Genomic DNA, 14,988 nt, shown 5'->3' with positions numbered 1-14,988 from the left:
CTTGCTTTCTAGGTCTAGGAACTACCCCTTTTGTCTTGTATACCTTCCTTCTTTCTGCTGCCTGGAATCTAGACATGATGGATGGCGCTATAGCAGCTGTCTTGGAACCAGAGGAAAAAACTAAGAAAATTATAGAGACTTCAGCTCTGCCATTTTTGAGCTGCTGACTTATAAGAGTAACTCCAACTTTGACTTCTTGAGATGAGAGAAAAACACCCTGAATTTACATAAGCGACTATACAGGGAGTGGGACAGAAGAGCACTCTGACACTTATACCTGAATGGGCCCACCCTGGTTTAATACATGAGCACAGCACCCCTTTTATACTCTGGGACTTTTAAACTCAAATGTGCTCCTTAGGTTCAAAATGATTACATTTCCACTCCCTTCTTTACCTAAATCTCTTACCTATTGCTTGTAACACTGTTTCTGTTAAACTGACTCTCTGGTATATCTTTCTGAGCAACAAGGAGTGAGGCAAGGCAGCCCCGCCTTTGCTAGTGAACTCTGGCCATGAAAAGCAAGGAGGCTGTCCCTTACTTCCCACCACCTTCTCCACCTCCCCAGGACTCCGGCTCCCAAAAGGAAAGTCAAATTCCTCAAATCTTTGCTGAGAAACCCTGGGCTCCAGGATAAAGGGATGTTGGGGGGAGTGACAGCAGTGGTGGAATCCATCCCTAGCCATCCTGCTGAGGCTGGAGGGGCAGAGCTGCCTTCACACTGGCATCTCATACATCAATCAGGAAAGACTTAAAAGAAATGCTGTGAAGTGGAAAATACCTGCCCGCGGCTCCAGCGCGAAGGTCAGGGGGATTTGTACGAGCAGCTGGAAGCCTGCTCTGGGCTCTGCAAAGTTGCTCACCCTTCCACCAAAAGCAAGGCATGCAGAAACCTTCCCCATCAACTTGACAAAGCCCCCTGCCATTTCCATCAACTATTATTGGGCATGAATGTGTCCTCACCAACCCCCACTTTCTAAGCGTTTCCCAGAATTCCATGAAGAGATAAGAGAGACACAGACAGACAGAGATCCAAGACACACATGCAAACAGCCAAAGGATGAGAGAAAGGAGAGCTAAATGTGTGTTCTTTAAGTGCCAGACACAGGACCAGATGCTTCAAGTTTATTTCATTCAGTCCTTCTAACGCGGATGCTATGACCACTCCTGTTTTGGAGATGGGGGACGGGGTAGTGGCCTAGTGATGACTTCCATAGCTAGGGGGAAGTTGGCAGTGGAAATAAGTAGAAAGCAACAGTGGAGGGGCTCATGGTTAACTCAGTTCACTTCTGTGGGGAGGCTAGAGGTTGGCATCTGTCTGGACATGACCTTGCAGCATCTAGCCTCAGCTACGAGCCGGGGTTAGCAGGTACCAGTTCCTTGCTCCTGGTGAGTGGACAGGCCACAGTCTCTGGAGCACTGGGCTGGGGGCAGGGGCTGGCATGGGGAATATTACCGCCCATAGGAATGGCAAAGGAAGCTTCCCTGCCAGGTGGACTCCTCCTCTGGGCTCTCACTCTGTGCTGCGTATCACCACCATGGGGAATCCAGGGACCTCAGGAGTGACCACCCAGTAGCGCACCGCACTGTCCTCACTGCACAGCCCTCCCCCATGTTTCCACATCCTTGGTCACTTCCTACTGTGTCCGTGGGTGTCTTTCTGTTGATCTCATCATCATCCTGTTGAGACAATCAAGCAGCTTCTCACACTCTCAGCCCTACACCTTCTTATACAACTGTCCAAAGAGGACTCAGTGGAAAATTTTGGGGCTCTACCAAGTGCTGGGATCGACCTGGATGATTCTGAACACCGGGACTTATTTGTCCAAGACTCCAGTGACTGCAGGTAGCCTCGGAGCTCCCTCCCTTGGCTTCCCTGGCCCTGTATTCAAAAAGTTCCCCTTGCTGAAGGCACGGCCTTGCCTTCTAGATCACCTCTGCATCCCCGGCACCTAGCACACAGGAGGTGCTCAGGAAATACTTGTGGGATGACCCTCTTAAGCCTGGCACCCATCCAGGGTTCCATTACATTCTGCAACTGGGAAACCAACCATGTATCTATGACTTGCTCCAGACCATGGGGCAGAGGGGGGGTGGGGGACATTCTACTACCCTGGGAAAAGCACCGTGGTCCCCTGCAGGTGCAATGGCACTGAAATAGAAGGACAGCACCCACCTGAGGTTTTTCAGTCTAACTATGCATCTGCAGTTCAGGAATTGCGGCCTAGAGCCAGGTTGCCTGGATTTGAATCCTGGTTCTGCCACTACCTGCTACATGATCTCGGGACGTCACTTAATCTCCTCAAGCCTCCATTCCTCACTGGAGATAATGTTAAGTTGACGGGAAAGGTTTCTGCATATAGGGTTGTTAATGATTGAATGAGATCACATAAGATGGAGACACAGATACAGTGTCAGGTACGTGGTAAGGGCCCAGTAAACACGGGCTGTTGTATTATGGGGTGGCTGTGATCGTGGTCCACATTCAGTTTTCACTCAGTGGGAGATGGTGTTTGTTCTCTTTCCTCTCAGGTACTCGCATTCACTCATACTGACCCTCCCATGAGTATACATTTTAGCACGAAGATCGGGGGTACTGTCCACCATGTAGTAGGTACTCAGTATTTGTTAAAGAAGGGTAAACTTTGGTGGAAGAAAGCCAAATGTCTATGAACAGATGAATGGAGAAAGAAAATGCAGTATATATATCCGGCGGAATATCATTCAACCTTACGGAGAGGGAAATCCTACCGTGTTACAACATGGAGGAGCCTGAGGACATCAGGTTGAGGGAAATAAGCCAGTCACGAAAAGGACAGATACTATATGATTCCACTTACATGAGGTATCTAAAAGCATCGAACTCATAGGAACAGAAAGAATGGTGCTTACAAGGGGATGGGGGTGGGGAGAATTGGAGAGTTATTGTTCACAGGGTATAGAGACTCCACGTTGCAAGATGAAGCAGCTCTGGAGAGCTGCTGCACAACAGGGTGAAGGCACCGAGCTCTATGGAACTGTATACTTAAAAATGGTTGTGATGGCACATTTTAGGTTATGTGTTTTTTATAATTTTTTAAAAAAGGTCACTGCCTCCCTAGATGGAACGAGCGGTCATTAGGCCCGAGGCGAAGCAGTTTGACTAAGATGTGAGTGGGGAGTGCGTAGGGAGCAGAGACCAAGCAGGGCAGCCTCCCTCTTTGCTGGCCGGGACGAGACTGTCCTGAGCAAAGCTTCCACAGGCTAACAGAGCTCAGGATTGAAACCAAAAAGACTCATCCATTAGCAGCTTCATTTTGACCCTGCTGGGGCTTCGGGTCTTCCTCCAAGATGAACAGGGTGGCCCTTCCTGGGCTGGCTTTGTAAATCACTTCCTCTGTGGCCTTGGGAATGTACCAGTTTCCTCACCATGGCTGGGAAAGCGAACAGTAAATACAGCTGCAATAAAATATCATCTAAACCATCCCAAATGTGAGCTCCATTCTCCAGAGGCAGCCCAGCAAAATACACATGAGTGATCATCTGTGGGCAAATTGGAACAATTTCCCCTTGAAGACATGCTGCTCCCGTGACTGTCCCCTCACCTTGTCTTGAACCTTCTGGTTTTCTTACAGTCACTCAGGACCTGGGACACGGCCTGAGCTGCTGCCTGCAGGAGCCCACGGGCTCAACTCATCGGGGAGCTGCTTTCCTTTGTGTAATTAGATCAATTATCCCGCTGCCGACAATTACCGTCATTGTCCACGCCATTTTTAGTCTATTTGGCAGTTATTCTTCTCATCTAAATCAAACTACAAGTTTGATTGCACTGAAAATGTAAATGATTATTAAACAACACTAAAAAATCTTCACATTTTTCCTGAATCTCTAAGAGCCAGGGGTGGGTGGGAAGGATGGAATGTGGCCTGGAGTGGGGACTGCATTAGGGACAGTCACACAAGCCACTTCCTTTGTGCCTCACAAGCCTGCTAAGTGGGTATAATTATCCTTGCTCAGGAAAAGAATCTTTCTTGTCTAACGTCACCCAGCCAGGAAGTGCAGGAGTCAGGGGCTGTGGCTCATGCATGGAAAGAATGAGAACGAAATGTTAACTCTATTAGATGAGGTGCGGTTGGGGGAACCCTGTAAGGGTATCTTCCCAAATGCATCGATTGGGAGCTTCTCCGAGCAGCATCCATGCACGAGAAAAGAAAATGGGTCAGATTAGCAAGAGCTGGGATGGGGAGAAATCAAGAGGCAGTAGAAAGCAGGAGGCATTTTTACAATTACGGGCAAAGAGCAATAAAAAGCAAGAAAAGAAAAAAGGGGGCTGGGCTGGGAGTCACAGGCCCTGGTTTTGTTTCCTTAGAACGTTCTAGAATGGCCTTGGGTAGGTCACTTCTGGTCAGTTCTTCTCAAGGCACAAAGGAGGAGTGACCAGGGGCCAAGGCCGGGGAATCCTAAGCAGGACTGGCACCCAGGGTCAAGGAGAGGCTAAGCAAGAGAAGTCTGGGCTTCTCCCACTCCTACCCCAATCCTTTTGGCGAGGGTTCCAAGGTAATATTTTATTTAAGGTGTTTTTCTTCTGAAAAACAGTGCAGGGTAGTGGTGGGGACACTGTTGAGGTATGCAGTGAAGAACGGCACAGCGCCTCCAACAGAGTAGGTGTTCAATACATGTTAATTACATTATATGCATCCAAACAGCTTCCAAAGAAACAAACCAGAGTGTCACATTCTTGGCTCATATTAACTTTTTCAGGGAGAACCCACAGATCGTCTTCATGTGAACCGATGCCAAATTGCAAATCAGGTCTCTTACATCTGGTATTAATTTTTTTAATGCAAATAAGCAATGAACACAAAGCTTTAGGTTAATTTAGAAATCAATCTGATGGTGATGTGCTGGATGGCTTTGGACCAGGAGATGAATCGGCAATTGGGCCACCAGACTGGGGGTCTTGAAAAAGTCTGGGTATCAAAGGTTGGCTTGGCTATTTGAAAATGGGGCTAAAAATTAGAAATAATAATAATGACTAATAAATACTATGTGCTAAGCTCTTCACAAGTATTAAATCATTTAACACTTGCAACAACCTCATGAAGTAGGGTGATTATTATCTGTGACTTGCCCAGGATCACAGAGGGCGGGATGCAAATCCAGGCCCTCTGGCTCCCATGTCCCCATTCTTAACCACCTCCATACTGGCGAGGTTCTTAGCAATGCTGGCTGAGGAAGCGCCTGCTGTGTGCAGGACCCTGGCCAAAGTTCACCCCAAGTGCTATTGTGCCTCTCATGTTTTAGGCTCAGATCAAATTCCATTTCCAATTCCAGCCTATGTGGAATTGTCCATTGGCTGGCAAAGCCTTGGATGGGTGCCTGGTCACCTCTTTAGTGCCCTGGAGACTTTGTGAACGCATGGGCTACCCACCCCCAACATCATTTCCTCCCTCCTATGTCCCACTCCCCCTTGCACTGTGCCCGCATCTCCAAAGTGAATAAGCAGAGCGTTCTGGTGACCCTTGTAGAGACTCCTCTCACAGACGCAGGTTCTAATCAGTGAGATTAACTTGGCAAGCATCTGAGCATCTCAGGGTTGATGGCATCTAGAGTTCTGAGGTATAAATAGAGAATTTTCTACCTGGTAGAGAAACGCAAAACAAATCCGCCAAACCCATCACGTTCTGGCTTCGGCTCAAGGAGAGCCTGTCCCAAGAGTTGGGCCAAAGTCTTTGGAGACTGTGGGCTCTTGGCCGCTCTCCAGCCCATCCTCCACCCTGTGACCTCCCCAGCACAATGGCATCAAGTCCCCTCCTCCATTTCAGGAAGCACCCAAAGGACATAGACAAAAACAAACCAGAGAAGTTCCTAAATTTTTTTCTACACGTCCAGTGCTGAAGACAGAGTGGGTAATTTTCATTATTGCAAAATATCAAGTGTAAAGTAATGTCATTCTGTTGCAACTCTCTCCCTCTCCCCTGCCCTCTCCGACTTCTGCCAATCCTTCTCTCATCCATCCATCGGCACGGTGGGGGAAATTGCCTTCTAAAACCAAGTAATTGATGGAGTGCCCTTTGGGTGCCCAGGGCTGCCAGAGCACTGAGGGATGCCAGTGTGCCTCGTCCATCAGCAGCAGTCTCTGCACAATAATTTACGGAGATCTACAAGGTGACCTTTATTATGTGAGCTCACCATGCTGAGTGCTGCATTCCCCATTCCATTATTTCAAGGGATCTTTTCCTCACTTCTTGCCTACTTTGTATGCACTGACACAAAACTCATAATTTGCCAAACACACTATACTCTGACTCCTGGGCAATTGTTCAGATGAGCTGGCATGCTAAAGATTTTCTTCCCTTCCTTCTTCTTTTTAAAATTATTGCTCCATTGTGGAAGAAGCCATTGAAGGCTTCTTACAGAAACCACATTGGTTCACCCACTCCTCTCTTAGGTTGGTCTAGACTGCTTTTAGACAAAAGCACTTGGAGTTTACAGTAAAACAGACCTGAGTTTAATCCTAGCTCTACTACAGATTTTGTGACCTCAGGCAGATACTGAGCCTTTCCAAACTCATTTTTCCTTGCCTGAAACAGACTCATAATAACATATGCCTAACAGATTGGCTATAAAGATTAGAAATTGTATGTGTTAAATGTCCTGTAACATAATACAATGCCCTGTACATGGAAAAGACTTAACACAGGATAGCTAATATTGCTGTTAAGATTATTATTAATAATAAAATTACCTCAGATCTACAATAGGGCAGGGGTCAGTTACCTCTGTTCTGATACATCGTTCTGTGTCTTAATGATGTTCCAAGAATATTGACTGAATGTGTTGGGGGTCTTTCCTCTGTTCTGATACATCGTTCTGTGTCTTAATGATGTTCCAAGAATATTGACTGAATGTGTTGGCCTTCCCATTCCCTCATTTTCCCACCGCTAGCCCCATCCATTCCCCACCCTTCTCTGCTCTGCCTCCCCCCACCCCCGAGGCTGACTCCCATCCTACATCAGCCGGGCTCCATGCTGGCAGCTGGCTGACCTCTGTTTCAGTTTGGCCAACAGGAGGAACCAGCAAGAGGACAGAAAGGAAGAGAGGGAGGAAGGGGAGGTTGATTGGAGTAAGGGTGTATTTCCCCTGCTTCCACTGCAGTTCAGGCAGCTGTCACCCCGGCTCTTCGGGCCTCAGGGTGGCAACGGCTCATCTCTGTTGCTAGTTTCAGGGTGCCTCAAATCTTGCTGGTTTGCTAGTCCCTGCTCAGCTCTTTCTTTCTTTTCTTTTTTTTTTTTTTTTTTTTTTTTTTTTTGAGAGTCTCTCCCTGTTGTCCAGGCTGGAGTGCAGTGGTGTGATCTTGGCTCACTGCAACCTCTGCCTCCTGTGTTCATGTGATTCTCCTGCCCCAGCCTCCCGAGTAGCTGGGATTACAGGTACATGCCAGTACACCTGGCTAATGTTTTTTTGTATTTTTAGTAGAAACAGGGTTTCTCCATGTTGGCCAGGCTGGTCTCGAACTCCTGACCGCAAGTGATCACCCACCTCAACCTCCCAAAGTGCTGGGATTACAGGTGTGAGCCACCATGCCCGGCCCCCTGCTCAGATCTTTATAAATGGGGCCTTCATGAGAGTCTCTGAGTTGATTTTTGTTTCCTGCCAGACCCTGCTAACCTACTGAATCACGATGACCATCCCGTCAGGAGACAGTCTATGAAAATGCTTAAAGGGAATGGTCCAGATGGGAGGCAGCTTTGGGTATGGCCCCAAAATGACTCTGCTCCTAAGTTGTAACTATGAAACTCTGGTTGGACTAAGTGAATTCAAATGCAGATCAGGCACTTGTCCCACATCAGGTACCTAAGGTTTTCGGGAAAGTGCATGCCCTATGAGAGTGAAACAGTGGAAACAATATAGATGCCCCCAAACACAGGGGACTGGTGAAGAAGCAATTATTGTGGAAAGAGGATACACAATAGTCAGCCTCCGAGGTGGCTCCAAAAAAAACTTCATCCCTTGTATTCATACCTTATGTACACATGCTCCCAAAACAGAATGGATTGACCTACGTGACCAATAGCATACCACCCAAGTGACAGCATGTGGCTTCTGAGACCAAGTCATAGAAAAGCCACATCCTCCACCTGCCTCTTTCTCTCAGAGCATTCACTTGGGAAGCCAGCCACCATGTTGTAAGGACACTCAAGTAGTCTAGTGGAAAGGCCACGTGGAAAAGCACGAACTTGATAACCATGTAAGGGCACCACCTTGAAAGCTCCAATCCAATCTTCAGATGATGGCAGCTCCAGCCAACATCTGACTACAGCCCAAACCACAGACCCCACAACAGACATGTCCAACCAAGCCACTCTCAAATTCCTGATCCACAGAAATCAGGAGAGATCAGATTATTGTTAAGCTGCTAACTTTTGGGGTGATAGATCATATCAATAGATAACATATATATGGAAATATCACACAGAGGTAAAAATCTTATTTTGAAATGATATTTAGCAAAGTAAAAAGCACTCACAATCTTTTAAGTGAAAGGAACAAGGTAGAAGATGTGATCTCGTTTTTTAAAAAAGTGCATTTTTATATATTCATCAAAAAGGCCATTGTTAAATGTTTACAATAATTACCTTTGAGTAGAGGAATTAAAGTCCTTCCAATTTTCCTTTCAGTCTTTCTGTGTTTTCCAAAATGATCATTTTTCTTTGAAAAAAAGTACACCTAAAAAAATAGATTTCCTGTTCTTTTTTCAATGAAAATTTATTTTATATCGAATGCAAGTGTTTAGTTCTGGTTTTCAAGAGAAGCCAGTTGACTTCCATCAGGAAAAGACAAAGATGTCTACCTCGCATGCTGCTGCTGGGCTCTGACAGCCACACAACAGCAGCCACCCATGGCGTCCTCCAGAGAACCAGAGAATCCTGGAGTAAGAGGGACCTTCAGGAGCCTCCGCTTGCAGCATCATGACAATGGGCTCTTTCTTGTTCAGAATCTTATTGAATACTTCCTGTGTTGGGGAGCTCACCTCCACGTGAGGCAGCCGGTCTTATTGGCTGGCAATGCTCATCACTAAAAGTGTATGTGAGAATGAGTGGGCATTCCTCTTCCTGTTGATCACTTAGTGAACACACACAGAATGAGTGGCTGGTCTGCAAGCTCCATGACAGCAGGCACTTGCCTTTGCTCACCGTTGTATCCTTAGCAGCTAGCAGGGTACCCAGCACAGAATAAACACTCAGGGATTATTTGTGGAATGAATGATTGAGTAAATGAATGGATGAATGAGTAAGTAGTATTTGTCAGACACTTTAGCCTCTGGTGATTCAGTGTTGAGCCTGGCACATTGGTCCTGGCCTTCACTGAGCTTATAGTCTGGGAGGGGAGATGGGCGCAAAGGAAATAATAAGTTTCTTTTGTTTGTTTTTTTGAGACGGAGTCTTGCTCTGTCACCAGGTTGGAGTGCAGTGGTGCAATCTCGACTCACTGTAAGCTCCACCTCCCAGCTTCAAGCAATTCTCCTGCTTCAGCCTCCCAAGTAGGTGGGACTACAGGCACCCGCCACCACGCCCAGCTAATTTTTGTATTTTTAGTAGAGACGAGGTTTCACCATGTTGGCCAGGATGGTCTTGATCTCTTGACCTCGTGATCAAGACTTGCCTCGGCCTCCCAAAGTGCTGGGATTACAGGGGTGAGCCACCGCGCCCAGCCGGAAATAATGGTTTAATCACCACTACGATGAAGGTGAACTCCAGGGTTCCATGAGAAATCAGTTTAGGGAGGTTAGGGAAAGGTACCCTGAGAAAGCGACATTTAAGACAAGGTCTGAAGACTAAGCAGGCGTTGGCCAAGTGAAGTGGAGGTGAGAGGAGGAACACTGCAAGCAAAGGCCACCAAGAGGTTGCAGCAAAAGAGAAAAGAAGGAGCAAAAAGTGGGGTGGAAGCGAGGCATGGAAGGAGGGCAGACTAAAGGGATGTGGGGAGTGGATCTCTCAGGGCCCTGGAAAGTGGAATACAGAGGATAAGAAATGCAACTTCTCCCCTGTAGGGGAACCCAGCGTGGGAGCCATTACCTGGGTCCATTCACCAGGGAGACGCTGGCTGAGCCGGCAGCATCCTGCAGCATCCGGCACGTGGGACTCAGAAAGAAGTCAGGGGAGGGGCTGGTGTGAGCAAAGCACTGGAGAGTATGGTGCCACCATCAAGGTCCCCAAAGAACATGTTTGCGGAAGCCACCATGATGACCAGCTTGACCATGACAGGCTGGCAGAGCTGGTGAGGGTGGAAGAAGAGATGATGGCCCTGCTGGGAGCCACACCCTAATTTGTAGGTAGACAGATACCCTTTAGGATAAAGAGTGGTGCTCTGTCAACTCATCTTATTTGGTGCTGTTGTTTTTTCTCATTTGAGGCTTGTTTATCCTTTCATTTCCTAGTTTAATTTCCTTTTAATAAAGCTCTAATCTTGTCTTGGCTCACCTAATGGGAAAAGGGATTAGTCCACAGCTAAGCCAAGGGGAGGGTGGAGGGAAGGACTTGGAGCCCTTGGTAGGCCAGAACCAGCAGGGGAAGATGAGTGGGTGGGGAAGGGCCCCCAGAGCCCAGGCAGACAGAGAGCAAACTCAGGAGGGGCCAAAATAAAGACAACTGCGGTACCCACCCCCACCTGCAGGTCGCTTTTGCAACAAGCGCTGCTGGGCTTCCAACACAAATATTTCTTGCAAAGCAGAATAGGAGGCCTAAGCTCCAGTCCTGGCCCAGCCCCCTGACTCTCTGTTGGGCCAGTTCTTTAACTTCCTGAGCCTCAGTTTCTTCACCTGTATGACGGGGATGAGAATCACGGATTCCACCTCAGAGGATTAAGTGCAAGTACCTGGCTCAGAGTGAGCGCCCTCCAACCATGGGAACTATTATTATTAATTTAAAAGTGGAAGGCCGGGCGCGGTGGCTCACGCCTGAAATCCCAGCACTTTGGGAGGCTGAGGCGGGCAGATCACGAGGGCAGGAGATCAAGACCATCCTGGCCAACACGGTGAAACCCCATCTCTACTAAAAATACAAAAAATTAGCTGGGTGTGGTGGTGGGCGCCTGTAGTCCCAGCTACTTGGAAGGCTGAGGAAGGAGAATGGCGTGAACCCGGGAGGTGGAGCTTGCAGTGAGCCATCGCACCACTGCACTCCAGCTGGATGACGGTGCAAGACTCAAACAAAACAAAACAAAACAAAACAAAAAAAACAAAAAAAAAAACAGTGGAAGAAGGCTCGCTGCAGTGATCTGTCCTCAGGTTTCACGCAGACAAGCCATGGGCCTGTTCCAGCACAGGGCTGGTCTCTACAGCAACTCCTACCAGCTCTGCTCCTGCACTGTCTCCCAGACTGAAGCCTCTAAGCGGTCTCATCCCAACCCTACTTTCAAGGGACAGATTTGAGATGGAGGTCCAGCCAGTCTTCCCCTACCTACACTGGTCAGTCTGCCACCGGGCTCTGAGACAGAACCACCACTCTGCCTGCCAGGGCCAGGACTCAGCCAGAGACTCCAAACCCGGCCCTCTTCGTCTCCTCCCCAGTGCTGCTTCAAGGCTTTGAAAACCAGAAGCAGGAAAGCTCCTCTAGAAAGAGGGCACGCTGGCCTGGCAGGATGCCCAGGCAGCACCACGCCAGCTGCAGGGAGCCCAGGGGTGTCTTTTTGGCAGATGCGAGAAGAGCCACTCTGCCTTTGAAGAAAGAGGATTGGCCACACGTTAGACACTGAAGGCAGGAAACAGAATCTGGTCTCAGTGAGGGCTGGAACCAAGGAGAAACCACTTACAAGATGGCTGAGGAAAGACATCAGCAGGGAGGCCACCGTGTGGAATTGTAAGCGGTGGAGAGTCAGAAGGCAACCTGAGACAAAGTGCAGCAAGTGCATGCGGGAGCCCATCCAGATGCGGGAAGGTGGGGGGTGTCCAGGAGCTTCCATGGACAGATATCCAGGAGGTGCACTCTGTGAGGGGGGGCTGCGGCAGGGATTTCCCAGCAGCCTCTGAGCGGCAATAAGCACAGTGAGGAGGAAGCAGAAGTCGCTCTCCTCAGAGCAAGCATTTCTCCATCCTTGTGAGCCAATCCACAACCGGCCGGACAGCTCCTTGCAGAAACCCTCCAAGAAAAGCAGTCTCCACTAGCAGATAGCAAAGGCAGAGACCTAAAAGGTTCCTTTCTTTGCTAACTGCACCCCTAAACTCCAGAGGAAATAAGAAAATTCAAATTGCTTCCTCTTGGTACCAGAGGAATCAGGTTTGACAAGTCTCTTTATGAGATGACAGCTGAGAAATGTTCTAGAGAGCTCCCTTCTTGCCCTGGGTTAAAACAGTGAAGTCTTGGCTTTCCAGGAGCTGGAAAACACGTTCATGAGACCCAGACCAGATTCTCAGGCACAACTGATGTTTCCATCCCTGATCTTTAATAAGTCATTCCAGACACAGGAATTTTCCAGATAAGAAAAACTCCTCAAGTGCAACAGCAGCAAAAAAAGTCATGAGAACTTTGCGTGTGTGTGAAGAGAAAGTCTCCGAATGTTCTCTTAAGTTCCCCAAACGGAAATCCCCTAAATGAGCTGGGGTTCTTTAAAAGAGCATACTGGAAGAAATCTGTTACTGCTAATCCTACACAAACGTGCTACCCAGTACAGTGGCACACTGGCCCTACCATGGTACAGAGGCAAAGACTTGGACTTTGAACACACGGGGTAGAACCCCATCTCTGCATTTGACGTGTGTAACCCTCCAAGCTTCTGCTTCCTCATCTCTAAAATGGGTGGTGAGGAGCAACAACAAGGTTCGGGGTTTTTTGTTTTGCTTTAAGAGATAGGGTCTTGTTCTGTTGCCTAGGCTGGAACACAGTGGCACAATCATAGCTCACTACAGCCTCAAACTTTCGGGTTCAAGCTATCCTCCCGCCTCAGCCTCCCCCAAGTAGCTGGGACTACAGGCATGTGCCATCATGCCCAACTAATTTTTTTATTTTTTTGTAGAGACAGGGGTCTCACTATGTTGCCCAGGCTAGTCTTCAACTCCCAGCCTCAAGTGATCCTCCCGCCTTAGCCTCCTGAAGTGCTGGCCTTACAGGTGTGCACCACCGTGCCCAGCCTACAACACGGTTTTTTGAGAAGTAAATGAAATGTACAAAACCTGCATGTAGTGGGCATCTAATTGGTATGACAATTTGTTCCTTAAAATGCTTTTGAAAGTAATTAGTAGTTGAATAAACCTTAGTATTTAAGCAACCTCTACTTGACTACACATCTAGTTTCATAATTTCTTAATTTTAAAAAGTATTCTTGTTTTAATTATAAAAGTAATAAATGTTCATTGTAAAAAAATTCTAAATCCCAAAAATAATTTTCAAAGTTAAAAATCACCTATATTTCAACCACCTAGACACAGGCTTGAGATTTTGTTATGTGTTTTCTCAGAGATACATAACAGGCTGGGTGTGGTGGCTCATACCTGTAATACTAACACTTGTGAAGGCTGAGGCAGGAGGATCGCTTGGGCCCAGGAGTTCTAGGCCAGCCTGGGCAACACGGTGAAACCCCATCTCTACAAAAATACAAAAATTAGCCAGGCATGGTGGTACATGCCTGTAGTTCCAGCTACTCAGGAGGCTGAAGTGGGAGGATTGCTTGAGCCTGAGAGGGCGAAGCTGCGGTAAGCCATCATTGCGCCACTGCACTCCAGCCCGGGCAACACAGCAAGACCTTGTCTCAAAATTTTTAAAAATCAAATTAATTTTTAAAAATTAAAAGAAGAAATGAGCATACTCTGTCTTTACAATGGTACAATTCTTCTATGCATGTTGCTTTGTAATTTTTTTCATTTATAATGCCTCATGAGCATTTTTTTCATATTAGAGATCATAGTCCCATACAGGCATTCCAAAGGCTGCACACGATCCCATAGTATGGATATACCATCCTTTAATTACTGCCACATGATATTTTGATCATGTCTAATTTCTCACTACTATGAACAATACTGAGATGAGTACTATGTACCTGCCCACTTCCTCATTTGGGCTTCTCAGCAGTGTCACTAATGACATACAGGATCAGATAACTCTTTGTTATAAGGACTGTTCTATGCATCATAGGATGTTTAGCAGCATCCCTGGCCTCTACCCACTAGAGGACAGTAGCAGCTCCCCAGCTCTGACAATCAAAACTGTCTTCGGATGTTGCCAAATGTCCTCCCTGGGGTGGATGGGGTGAAAATCCCCCCTGGTTGAGAACCATGGCTTTAGGATAAACTCCTGGAAGTGCCAGATCAAAGCAATTACAGACTTTTTATTTTCTTACCCATTGCTAAATTGCCCCCAGAAGGTTGAGTGCCCCAGTCAGCACTGGGAAACAGTTATTCTCCTTTTCATGTTTGCTGGTAGGAAAGGTGAGTAGGGTCAGCCCAGTTTTGTTTTTAATTAAATTAATGGATTCCCTTTTTTGAGCAGTTTTAGGTTGACAGAAAAATTGAGTGAAAAGTATAGAGAGTTTCCATATATATACACTCATACCTTAACCCCCAGTTTCCCATTATTAATGAAGCAGGATACTTCCCTGACCCCTTTGCAGGCAGGAACTGGAGTACATGGGTGCTGGCAGGGGAAAATTCCACTCACTCACTGCTCCACCCCTCAGGGGAGGGGGAACGCAGGTGAGTGGGTACAGGAAGTGGGGTGAACGCTCTCAGGTGCCAGCAAGAGCAAACTCTGTACTGACTCTGTGGCAGCATCTAGGGGAGGGTGCCCATGACCTCTGAAGCCCCAGAAGAAGTGTTACAGTGCCTTTTAGCTTTGCCATCCATGGACAGCTTAAGTGTTAACAGCCCAGTGGAGGGTCAGTGTGACACCCTTTGGCATTCACATTTGTGGCATCTGAGTTCTTGTCTGGTGTCCAGGAGGAATGAGGTCACACAAATGACTTGAAGATGGTAAATGTGGGGGGTTTTATTGCCAGTGAAAGTGGTTTTCAGCA

At 47.4% G+C, this 14,988-nt stretch overlaps 2 protein-coding genes across 4 annotated transcripts in view; one reads left to right on the top strand and one right to left on the bottom strand.

The window, feature by feature from the left end:
* The window catches only part of LOC126930917 (protein BRAWNIN), a 732,366-nt gene that overhangs the window by 13,442 nt on the left and 703,936 nt on the right, over window positions 1-14,988 (top strand). Inside the window, exon 1 of one of the 2 annotated variants that reach the window (XM_050748508.1) lies at window positions 11,977-11,980. The exons of the other annotated variant lie outside the window; for it this stretch is intronic. The gene's annotated coding sequence lies outside the window, so the exon portion shown is untranslated. Of the gene's footprint in view, window positions 1-11,976; window positions 11,981-14,988 lie in introns of those variants that run through there. 2 annotated transcript variants of the gene reach the window in all.
* The window catches only part of CHST11 (carbohydrate sulfotransferase 11), a 310,494-nt gene that overhangs the window by 108,568 nt on the left and 186,938 nt on the right, over window positions 1-14,988 (bottom strand). The gene's annotated exons all lie outside the window — the stretch shown is intronic.

Source organism: Macaca thibetana, chromosome 11, assembly GCF_024542745.1.
Source record: "Macaca thibetana thibetana isolate TM-01 chromosome 11, ASM2454274v1, whole genome shotgun sequence".
NCBI lineage: Eukaryota > Metazoa > Chordata > Mammalia > Primates > Cercopithecidae > Macaca > Macaca thibetana.
Note: the sequence above shows the minus strand (reverse complement) of the source record. Positions and strands in the feature narration are given on the sequence as shown.